Source organism: Microtus ochrogaster, chromosome 7 (genome assembly GCF_000317375.1).
Source record: "Microtus ochrogaster isolate Prairie Vole_2 chromosome 7, MicOch1.0, whole genome shotgun sequence".
Classification (NCBI taxonomy): Eukaryota; Metazoa; Chordata; class Mammalia; order Rodentia; family Cricetidae; genus Microtus; species Microtus ochrogaster.
The window spans coordinates 18,617,777-18,629,041 of NC_022014.1; positions in this window are offsets into that span (position 1 = coordinate 18,617,777).

Consider the following 11,265-nt stretch of genomic DNA (forward strand, 5'->3'; position numbering starts at 1 on the left):
CCAGCCTGGTCTACAAGAGCTAGTTCCAGGACAGGCTCCAAAGCTACAGAGAAACCCTGTCTCGAAAAACCAAAAAAAAAGAAAAATTCTTAATATGTTTTTAAGCGTACACTACTATACTGTTGACCATTTTCATCTTCTATGGTGGGGATTTCCAACCCATTGAACAGAAAGCCTGCATTGCCCCATTGTTGCAGTCCCTGGCAAGTCTGTCCTCCCTTATGTTTCTGATTTTTGTTGGCCACTATGTGCCTTGCCTTTGTGGGATTTGCTATTCTAGTTCTTTTGTAGCTACCTAACTTTCCAATATGTCCTCCAAATTTGTCTACAAATCAATCAGTATCAATAAATATCCAAACATGAAGCTCTTGTATTAATTATTGACACATTTTTAACTAGTTTTTAAGTTAGCATACAAACTAATTGGTTTAATTATAACAGTTTCATAAATATATCATTGTACTTTGCCATGGTTAACACCTTAAGTACCCTTCGTCACCCTTCCTTCTCCTGGTTCCCTTTCCTCCTCATATAGTCCTTTCTTCTTTCATGTCCTTTGAGTGTGTGTGTGTGTTTAAATCTAGATTCTACATGAGAGAAAATATGCCACCTTTATCTTTTTTTTTTCACTCAACATTGTCATCTCCAGACTCATTAATTTTCCTGCAAATGACATAATTTCATTTTCTTTAGACTAAAATGGTATATACATCTTAGCATATTTTCTTAAAGTCTATCTGCAGTTGCTAACCTCTGGCAAAGGGAAACCTGTTTTCTCCTGTGGAGCCTGACTGGGTATATCCATCTCTAACTGGCCAACCCAAGGCAAACTCAGTGGGTATTTTCATAAACATTTTGTTTTGATTTGGGCTTTTTTTTTCTGTTAGCCTTTTGCTTTTTTTTTTTTCATTTTTGTGAGGTGTCTCTGTTGTCCAGGGGTATTTTGTTTTGTTTTGAAAGAGAGGGACACAGGCGGATCTCTGTGAGTTCGAGACCAGCCTGGTCTACACAAGAAGTTCCAGCACAACAGGCTCCAAAGCCACAGAGAAACCCTGTCTCAAAAAAAAAAAAAAAAAAAAAAAAAAAGAGGGACAGAATAAAAGCCACACCTGAAATCCCAGCACTCACTCAGGAGACAGACCAGTGACAGTCTGGTCTATAGAGTGAGGACCAGGACAGCCAGGGCTACACAGAGAAAACCTGCCTTGAGGGAAAAACAAAAAAATAACAAACAAACAAACAAAACCTTAAGTAAGCCAGGCATTGATTGTCATTGTGGCACACACCTTTAGTCCCAGCACTCTGGAAGCAGAGGCAAGCAGAAAGCAGATCTCTTGAGTTCTGAGTTCTATGGTCTACATAGCAAGTTGCTAGGGCTACCTAATGAGATCCTATAAATAAATAAATAAATAAATAAATAAATAAATAAATAAATAAAATACATAAGCGTTAAAAAATAGATAAAAAAATAGATCCACCATAGATACTCAGGGATGAATAACCCTTGCTTTCGTCTCTGAAATTCACTTTTAATCTTGTGTGTGTGGGGCTGGAGAGATGGCTCAGCGGTTAAGAGCACTGAATGCTCTTCCAGAGGACCCGGGTTCGATTCCCAGCACCCACATGGCAGCTCACAACTGTCTGAAAATGCAGTTCCATGAGATCTGACACCTTCACACCAACGAACATAATAAAGTTAAATAAATAAAGGTTTAAAAAAAAATCTTGTGTGTGTGTGTGGTTTTTCAAGACGGGTTTTCTCTGTGTAGCCCTGGCTGGCCTCAAATTCAGAGATCCATCTGCTTCTGCATCCAAAGTCCAAAGTGCAGGGATTAAAGGCATGTACCACAACACCTGGCTTTATTTATTTACTTTTGGTTTTTTGAGACAGGATTTCTCTAACAGTCCTAACTGTCCAGGAACTAGCTCTTCTGACTTTATTTTTAGTATTTTTCAATATTTGTGTGTGTTTGGGGGGGGGGGGATATATGCACAAGGCACAAAAACCAGAGGTATTGTATCCCCTGGAGTTATAGGCATTTGTAAGCTACCCAACACAGGTGCTGGGAACTGAACTCGGGCCCTATGGCACATTAAGTGCTCGATCCATGATGCAATAGTTTTAAAAACTTGAGGAGCCACAGATTTAAAATCACCACCACCACCACCACCACCACCACAACATTCCTAGTGATAAGTTCTCTCTTCTAATCTCATGAAATTTAATTCTAGCATACAGCATATACACTGTAAGATACAGATTAGACTACTTCTCACCAGTAGAAATGGCTGAATGCTGGGGGAGGAGCCTGTTTGCAGCAGATGTACAGATTGCTATCAATGAGGGATAGAAATCTGAGTATTGCCGGGCGGTGGTGGCACACGCCTTTAATCCCAGCACTTGGGAGGTAGAGGCAGACAGATCTCTGTGGGTTCGAGACCAGCCTGGTCTACAAGAGTTAGTTCCAGGACAGGCTCCAAAACCACAGAGAAACCCTGTCTGGAAAAAAAAAAAAAAGAAAGAAATCTGAGTATTTACAAGCCATTACATCAGATCAGAATACTTAATACTGTTGTTGTGGAAACTTTTAGATCAAGCATGTGTTGGGTGGGTAGATGGCTGGTCCAGGTTTGAATTTTTTTAAGTCATTTTTAGTCCTAAAAATTGAATAAAAGTACGTGTCAAGAATGCTTTAAGCCAGGCATAGTTTTATCCCAACACTTGGGAGGCAGATACAGGCAGATCTCTGTGAGTTGGAAGCCAGCCTGGTCTACATAGTGAGTTCCAGGACAGCCAGGACTGTTACACAGAGAAATTCTGTTTTCAAAAGACAACCCCTGCCACCACCACCCCCCAAAAAAAACCCTACCACTAATAAAAATCCATTGAATGCAATTTGTGTTGCCCAAATACTCTTAGGTGTGGGTGATCCCCCATAGTTTTTATTTTGAAACAGGGTTTCTCTATGTAGGTCTAGCCATACCAGGAAGATCTAGCTGTACAGGGAACTCGATACCTAGAGCAGGCTCATCTGGAATTCCCAGATAGGTAAATGCTGAAAATGAAAGGTGTATACCACTATGCCCATACTCTTAAACTTCTGTTTCTTGTTTTTGAGATAAGGTTTCTCCGTTTATCTTTGGCTGTCCTAAAACTTGCTTTGTAGGCCATACTGCCCTCGAACTCAGAGAATTACCTGCCTCTGCCTCCAGAGTGTTGGGATTAAAGTCATGTACTCCTATTTTTCAACCTAATTGATATTTAGACATTTATTCGGGGGCTGGAGAGATGGCTCAGCGGGTAAGAGCACTGGCTGCTCTTCCAGAGGTCCCGGGTTCAATTCCCAGCAACCACATGGTGGCTCACAACCATCTGTAATGAGACCTGGTGCCCTCTTCTGGTCTGATGGCACCAGAACACTGTATACATAATAAATAAATAAATCTTTAAAAAAATAAATAAAAATAAATAAAAAAATGACATTTATTCATTGTTTCTTGTTCACTTCCTTGAACCTGAAATCACCACTTGGATGGACTGGATATCCAGAAAGACCCCAAATTCCACTTGCCTCTGGCGCCGAGCCCTCAAACTGTAGCTGAGTTCGGCTTTTTTCCCTGGGTTCTAGATAGATGAATTTAGATACTTATGTTTACAGATCCCCAGGATCTAGCCATCTCTCCACCTGTTTTGTTTTTTTCGAGAAAAAGTTTCTCTGTAGCTTTGGAGTCTGCTGTGGAACTCGCTCTGTAGACCAGGCTGGCCTCAAACTCAGAGATCAGCCTGTTTAATCCAAAATGATGGGATTAAAGACATGCACTGCCACTGTCCAGCTACTTCCTTTTTTAACCTCTTTGTTCCCAATTGCCATTTTTCTACAGAGCCATCTTCAAACAAAATTAAACTCACAAGCAATGTACCTTTCTAGATGCACCGTGAGATAGGGCAAAGCAATATTGATAAAACTGAACCTAGCTCTAGCTTTCAGATAGTCTAAAATAGCTAAAATTAATTTGAAGGAAGTCATATTTTCTGAGATTTTGGCTGTCTCTATTAATACTTCTCAAAAAATGACTTCAGCATTGCCTATAGAATGAGTTCCAGAACAACTAAGGCAATGCAGAAAAACCCTCCCTCAAAAAATCAAATAGAAAAGCAACCTTTTTACTCAGAGATCTTGCTGACCCAAGATACTGTCTTTACGCGGCATGTGGTACTGCAACTTGCCGTTCTCTAACAAGATAAACATTCAAGACAGCAAAAAAGCCTCGCATGGAGAAAAAAGTGTTTGGTTTTTATACTACTGGCCTCCTGTTGTCTTCTTGGCAGAAATACCTTGCAATATCAATTTTTACAATTAAAAAAAAACTGTGGCCGGGCGATGGTGGCGCACGCCTTTAATCCCAGCACTCGGGAGGCAGAGGCAGGCGGATCTCTGTGAGTTCGAGACCAGCCTGGTCTACAGAGCTAGTTCCAGGACAGGCTCCAAAGCCACAGAGAAACCCTGTCTCGAAAAAACCAAAAAAAAAAAAAAAAAAAAAAACAACAACAACAAAAAACTGTGCTTATCATGGCTCTGCAGCACTGGCTGCTCTACCAGAGGACACAGGTTCAGTTCCTAGCACCCACATGGCGGCTAACAACTCCAGTTCCAAAGGGCCTGAAAATCTCTTCTGGCCTCTTTGGACACTGTGTGTATGGGGAGCAAGATATTCGTACAGGTAAACACCCACATACATAAAATCTAACAAAAAAAATTGCAAGTGAGGTAGTAAGTAAAAATTTACTTGTGTTTCTATAGGTGCATGTGCCTGAAAGGCATTCAGAGGATACGAGATCACTTGGAACTACATTTGGACTAGATGTTTGTGGGACCACTCATATCTCGTTATAGATGCTGGGGGTCTGAACTTCTGTCCTCATAATTAGTGCAATAAGAAAAGGCATCTTTCTAGCTCCAGACCTGAGACTTCCAGGTTGTGATCCTACTGAAAGAACTGACAAAGTGCACACACATTGAGAAGTGAAGTAAACTTTATTCAGAAGCAAAGTGACATTCCAGATCTGATAAGCTGCAAGCCAGGAGGGCTCTATTGCATTAAAATACCCAAAGGAATGGTATCTTGTCTATGTTCTCATTTAAGAGGTCAAGGAAGAGGAACTGGTTGTTGAGTGGGTGGTTTTGTTTAGAAGAACAGGCTTGAATTATGTAAATCTTTCCGTGACGCATCTGACTTTAATCATATGCACACAATTATGCATATGCATAAAATGACAAGAGTTTCCCATAAAAGTTCAACCAGAGAATACAGTTTGTACTAGTTCCAGGTGTATTGGCCATGTCTTTTTTTTTTTTTTTTTTTGGTTTTTCGAGACAGGGTTTCTCTGTAGCTTTGGAGCCTGTCCTGGAACTCCCTTGGTAGACCAGGCTGGCCTCGAACTCACAGAGATCCACCTGCCTCTGCCTCCCGAGTGCTGGGATTAAAGGCGTGCACCACCACCGCCCGGCCCATGTCTTTTTTTTTTTTTAAATATTTATTATGTATACAATATTCTGCCTGTGTGCATGTCTGCAGGCCAGAAGAGGGCACCAGACCCCATACAGATGGTTGTGAGCCACCATGTGGCCGCCGGGAATTGAACTCAGACCTTTGGAAGAGCAGGCAGTGCTCCTAACCTCTAAGCCATCTCTCCAGCCCCCTGGCCATGTCTTTTAAACCAGAGATATTCTAAAATGTTTCAGTGGAAACTGACCAAAAAAGGTGAATTACTGAGCCAGGCTTGGTAGTGCACTCCTTTAATCCCAGTACTCAGGAGGCAAAGATGGATTTCTGTAAATTCAAAGTCAGCCTGGCATACAAAGCAAATTCCAGGACCAAGACAGCTGGGAAGCAAATCCAAGTGCAATGCAAGAGCAGCAAATGCTATTAAATACTACCAACTGAGCCATTCCCTCAGTTACATATCCATCTATTAACTATGCCTGAGCACACATGCCAAAGTGCGCATCTGACTGTCAGAGAACACTCAAAAAATAGCTTAAATTTAAGGAAGTTCATCTCCCCCCCTCCCCCGCCACACACACACACACACACACACACACACACACACACACACACGACAGTGTTTCTTAGCACTATGGAGCCGAGTACTGGAACTCGCTTTTGAGCAGGATTGCGCCACCTGCCTCTGCCTCCCAAATCCTGGAATTAAGCTTTCACCACCACAGCCCAGTTTGTTTTTAAGTAGTTTCTCCATGTAGCAATGGCTATTCATTAGCTCATGGCAATCTCATGTTGTATCCCTGGCTGGTTTGAAACTTCCAATGTAGACCAGGATAACTGACAGTTGTACCTGTCTTTGTCTCTCCAAGGTTGAGATTAAAAGGTGTATAACCATGCCCGGGTTTCTGTCTGTCCTAGAACTTTTTTAAAAAAAATATTTATTATGTGTATAGCATTCCTTCCACGTGTGCCTGCAAGCCAGAAAGGGGTGCCAGGTCTCATTATAGATGGCTGAAGCCACCATGTGGTTGCTGGGAATTGAACTCAGGACCTCTGGAAGAGCAGTCAGTGCTCTTAACCTGAGCCATCTTTCCAGCCCTAGAACTAACTCTTGAACATATTTTTTTTATATTTATTATGTATACAATATTCTGTGTGTATGTCTGCAGGCCAGAAGAGGGCACCAGACCTCATTATAGATGCTTATGAGCCACAATGTGGTTGCCGGGAATTGAACTCAGGACCTTTGGAAGAGCAATGCTCTTTAACCACTGAGCCATCTCTCCAGCCCCCTGGAACTAACGCTTATAGACCAAGCTGAACAGAGATCCAACTGCCTCTGCCTCCTGAGTGCTGGAATTAAAGGTGCATCACCACTGCTGGCTCCAGTTTATTTTTTAAATCTGAAAATTTTACTATTTGAGTGTATGTGTTGAGTGCCATGTGGAAGTCAGGGATGTCATTTCTCTCCTTATACCACAGAAATCCAAAGGGCCTCAGGTTTAATGGCCACCATGAATTGCCAGCTAAAATAATTCAGATCATCTCAAATAATGCTGAGTAAATTTTTAAATGAAGTTGTGACAGCGAGGAGGTAGGTACACACCTGTGATACCAGTATCCAGCATGCAAACACAAAGGACCAAGAGCTCAAGAAAGCTAGAGACTGCTCAGTGGTCAGACACACTCGCTATTCCTGCACTGGATCTAGACTGGTTTCCCACATTATAACCATCTGTAATTCCAGTTGCAGAGAATCCAATACCCTCTATTCTCAGCAGTAATCTGGACATGTGGTACATAAAGCAACACACACACACACACACAAAGTACAATAAATTTAATAGTTTGAGGTGACCCTCAACTACAAGAGGGTTCAAAGGTTGTTGCAATTGAGACAATGAAAAAAAAATTGAAAACAAAATTAGCAATTGCTAAGAAACAGATCCTGCCGGGTAGTGGTGACACACGCCTTTAATCCCAGGAGGCACAGGCAAGCTCATCTCTGAGTTCAAGGCCAGCTTCCTCTGCAAGAGCTAGTTCCAGGGCAGGCTGCAAAGCTAGAGAAACCCTGTCTCGAAAAACCAAAACAGACACAAAAAACCTTATGCCACACCCTTGACGACCATGTATGCGCACAATCTAAGTGATAAGTGAATAACGGTGGCATCGTCACCAATGAGTTTGCAGTCCTTTCAACTGGGACATTTTTGTTTTTTTTTACAAGACAGGGTTTCTCTGTAGCTTTGGAGCCTGTCCTGGAAACCAGATGCCTCCGGAGTGCTGGGATTAAAGATGTGAGCCACCACCGCCTGGCTTTTTTGGTTTTTGCAAGACAGGGTTTCTCTAACAGCTCTTGTAAGATCAGGCTAGCCTCAAAGTCAGAGAAAGACCTACTGCTGCCTCCCAAGAAATGGGATTAGAGGCGTGCGCTACCATTACACAGTGACATCCTCTATTATTAAAACATGATAAAAGCAACAATTTAACAAAAAAAATCATATAATCACCAAGAGGTAAAGTATGATGAAATGGAATAAGGGAATCTTTACCCAAGATAGAAATTAATAGTATTTATTATGTAAGTATACAAAGAAACCTCAACAGTTAAGAGTCATTCTTAGGTTTTGTGACCAGGAATGAAGCTTTCCTGTGTTTTAACCACAGTAAAATTCCCAAAGTGGGGAGGGCTGTGGCAGCCCATGCCTTTAACCCTAGTACTCAGAAGTCACAGGCAGGGATGTCTTGAGTGTGAGGCAGGCTGGCTGACAGGACAGCCAAAGTCAAAAAGATTAAAAAATTCAATATGATCTACTTGGAAGTTTTAGTGAAGCAGAGGCCAGCATGTGGTCCAAGAATTTTTTTTTCTTTCTTCTTTTTCTTTTTTTTTTATTGAGAAAAAAAAATTTCCGCCTCCTCCCAGCCTCCCACCCCTCTTCCCCTCCCCCCACTCCTCTCTCCCTCCCTCTCGAGTCAGGGTTCCCTGCCCCGTGGAAAGTCCAAAGTCCTCCCCCCTCCATCCTGGTCTAGGAAGGTGAACATCCAAACTGGCTAGGCCCCCACAAAGCCAGAACAAGGAGTAGGATCAAAACCCAGTGCCATTGTCCTTGGCTTCTCAGCAACCCTCATTGTCCACCATATTCAGAGAGTCCGGGTTTATCCCCTGCTTTTCCTGTCACAATCCAGCTGGCCTACAGAGCTACAGTATTGAAAACAGCTTGGTATTGGTATAAAAACAGAGAAGTCGACCAATGGAATCGTATAGAAGACCCAGATTTTAACCCACAAACCTATGAACACCTCATTTTTGATAAAGGAGCTAAAAGTATACAATGGAAGAAAGAAAGCATCTTCAACAAATGGTGCTGGCACAACTGGATGTCAACCTGTAGAAGAATGAAAATTGACCCATATCTATCACCATGCACAAAACTCAAGTCCAAATGGATCAAAGACCTCAATATCAGTCCGAGCACACTGAACCTGATAGAAGAGAAATTGGGAGGTACCCTATAACAGATGGGCACAGGTGATCGCTTCTTTTTGCTTTTTCGAGACAGGGTTTCTCTGTGGTTTTGGAGCCTGTCCTGGAACTAGCTCTTGTAGACCAAGCTGGTCTCGAACTCACAGATAACTGCCTGCCTCTGCCTCCCGAGTGCAGGGATTAAAGGCGTGCGCCACCACCGCCCCACACGAAGAATTTTCCTAACAAGATCTGTATTTGACCTTTTGATCTCTAAGAGTACTTTTTTTTGCGGTTTCATGTTAGTACATTTTAATCCTATCCCACAAGCTTATCTTACTTTGTAATCGCCACCAAAACTACATCTTGCATGCCCCTTCCGTTCTATAGCACAAAAGTTCTTTAGTATTGTTTCAAGGTACTCTTGTATTTTCTGGGCATCAGTTAAAAGAAAATGGCCCATTGAACTACATGCTCAGTTAAGTGCCTTGGTATGTCATATAGGTATCAGAAATAAATAAGACCGGGTAGCAAAGGTTTGTATTCTAGGGGAAGAGGCGCTGAACAAGTATAATTGTAAGTTCAGAATACTATGGGTCATTTAAAATTTGATCTCAGAGCTGGAAAGATGGTTAACATAGATTGCTCTCAAAAACGACAAGCTGGTGTTTAATTTCTAGGACACATGTGGTAGCTCACCAAAATCTAATTCCAACCCAGGGGTCTGACATCCTCTTCTGTGGCACACACAGACGTGGGAAAAAGTATCCATATACAGACACCATGCTATTTAGCATATAAGTAACTTTAGATTATGCATTTAAAGTTCTGCCTGCATGTATGCCTGCAATGCAGACTAAAGGGTGACACCAGATTACATTATAGTGCTGAACAACTATGTGGTTGCTGTGAATTGAGCAGTGAGTGCTCTTAAGCCTCTAAGCCATCTCTCCTGCCCCTTATTTAGGAGGAGACAGGGTTTCCAAATAGCACTAAGCTCCATTTCAACTCTCATCTGCTTGCCTCCCCATGTGCTAGGATTAAAGGTGTGAATCACAGGCTCCTCTGCCAGGCCAAGCTACTGTTTGGTTTAAGTGGTTTCTTTTTATTAGGCTAGTGGTCAAGACCACTGAGTTTTGGTTCAGAACACCATACCGATAGCTCACAACCACCTCACCTCTTCTGTCATACTGCATCACAAGTAACTCAACCTTTAAAGACGGCTGATGACCAGCCTGTTCTACATAGGGAGTTCCAGAGCATCCTGGGGTTGGTATAAGGGTCAATTGGCGTGTTGGCAGTGCTAGAAGCAGGCACACATTAGAGGCCGTAGAAACATAAAACAATGATTAACTAACCATGGTAATTAAATGAATTATTGAAGCTTAGGGACCTACCCAGTTTGTCATCTAAAACGTGGCACATGTGGGAAGAGAAAGTTAACGCAATATAGCAAAGAATGAAATTTATGCTCATTTGGTGGAGCACAACATACAAGCAAAATTCAACTGCAATGGTTTTGTTGTTATTTTTTCCAAGACAGAATTTCTCTGTAACTTTATAGACTGTAATAGAAGTGTGCTGTAGACCAAGATGGTTGGCCTCAAACTCAAGAGATTGCCTGTCTCTGCCTCCCCAGGGCTTGGGATAAAAGTATGCACGCCCATGACCTGGTGCTCAACTACAAAGCTTTAAGTGTAAGTCCAACAGTCTCATGTGTGTAGATATATACATACTAGGGCTGGGGAAGAAAAACTAATGCTCCTCAGCCAGTAGACAAAGTATCACATACACTATTATTTGTGTGGAAATTTTTTATTTTATCATAAACTTCCAGTGTTAGTTAGGCTAGCATATAATTACCTTTAGTGAATTTATATAAAAAAAATGACATAGGTCAAGATTTCTGTTCATGCACCATTTACTCATACACCAACTAGCAAATGTATTCTTCCTCTTGGTACTTTCCTTAAGATCCTCCAATCATATCCCCCAAATGATTTTGTTCTTCATTTTCTCTAAGCACAACTGACATTTGTCACTGACACTGGAGACAGGCAGACCCATTTTTCAGAAGATGATGTAAATAAATGACTTACTTCAAGAAATAATTATCACTTCCATTGTATCATACACTTTTCACTTTAACCGGTTAACCTTCTGTTACTAACATATCTCCAGAGGGGTGGTCAGAATCCACATAGGAGCCGGGCGGTGGTGGCGCACACCTTTAATCCCAGCACTCGGGAGGCAGAGGCAGGCAGATCTCTGTGAGTTCGAGACCAGCCTGGTCTACA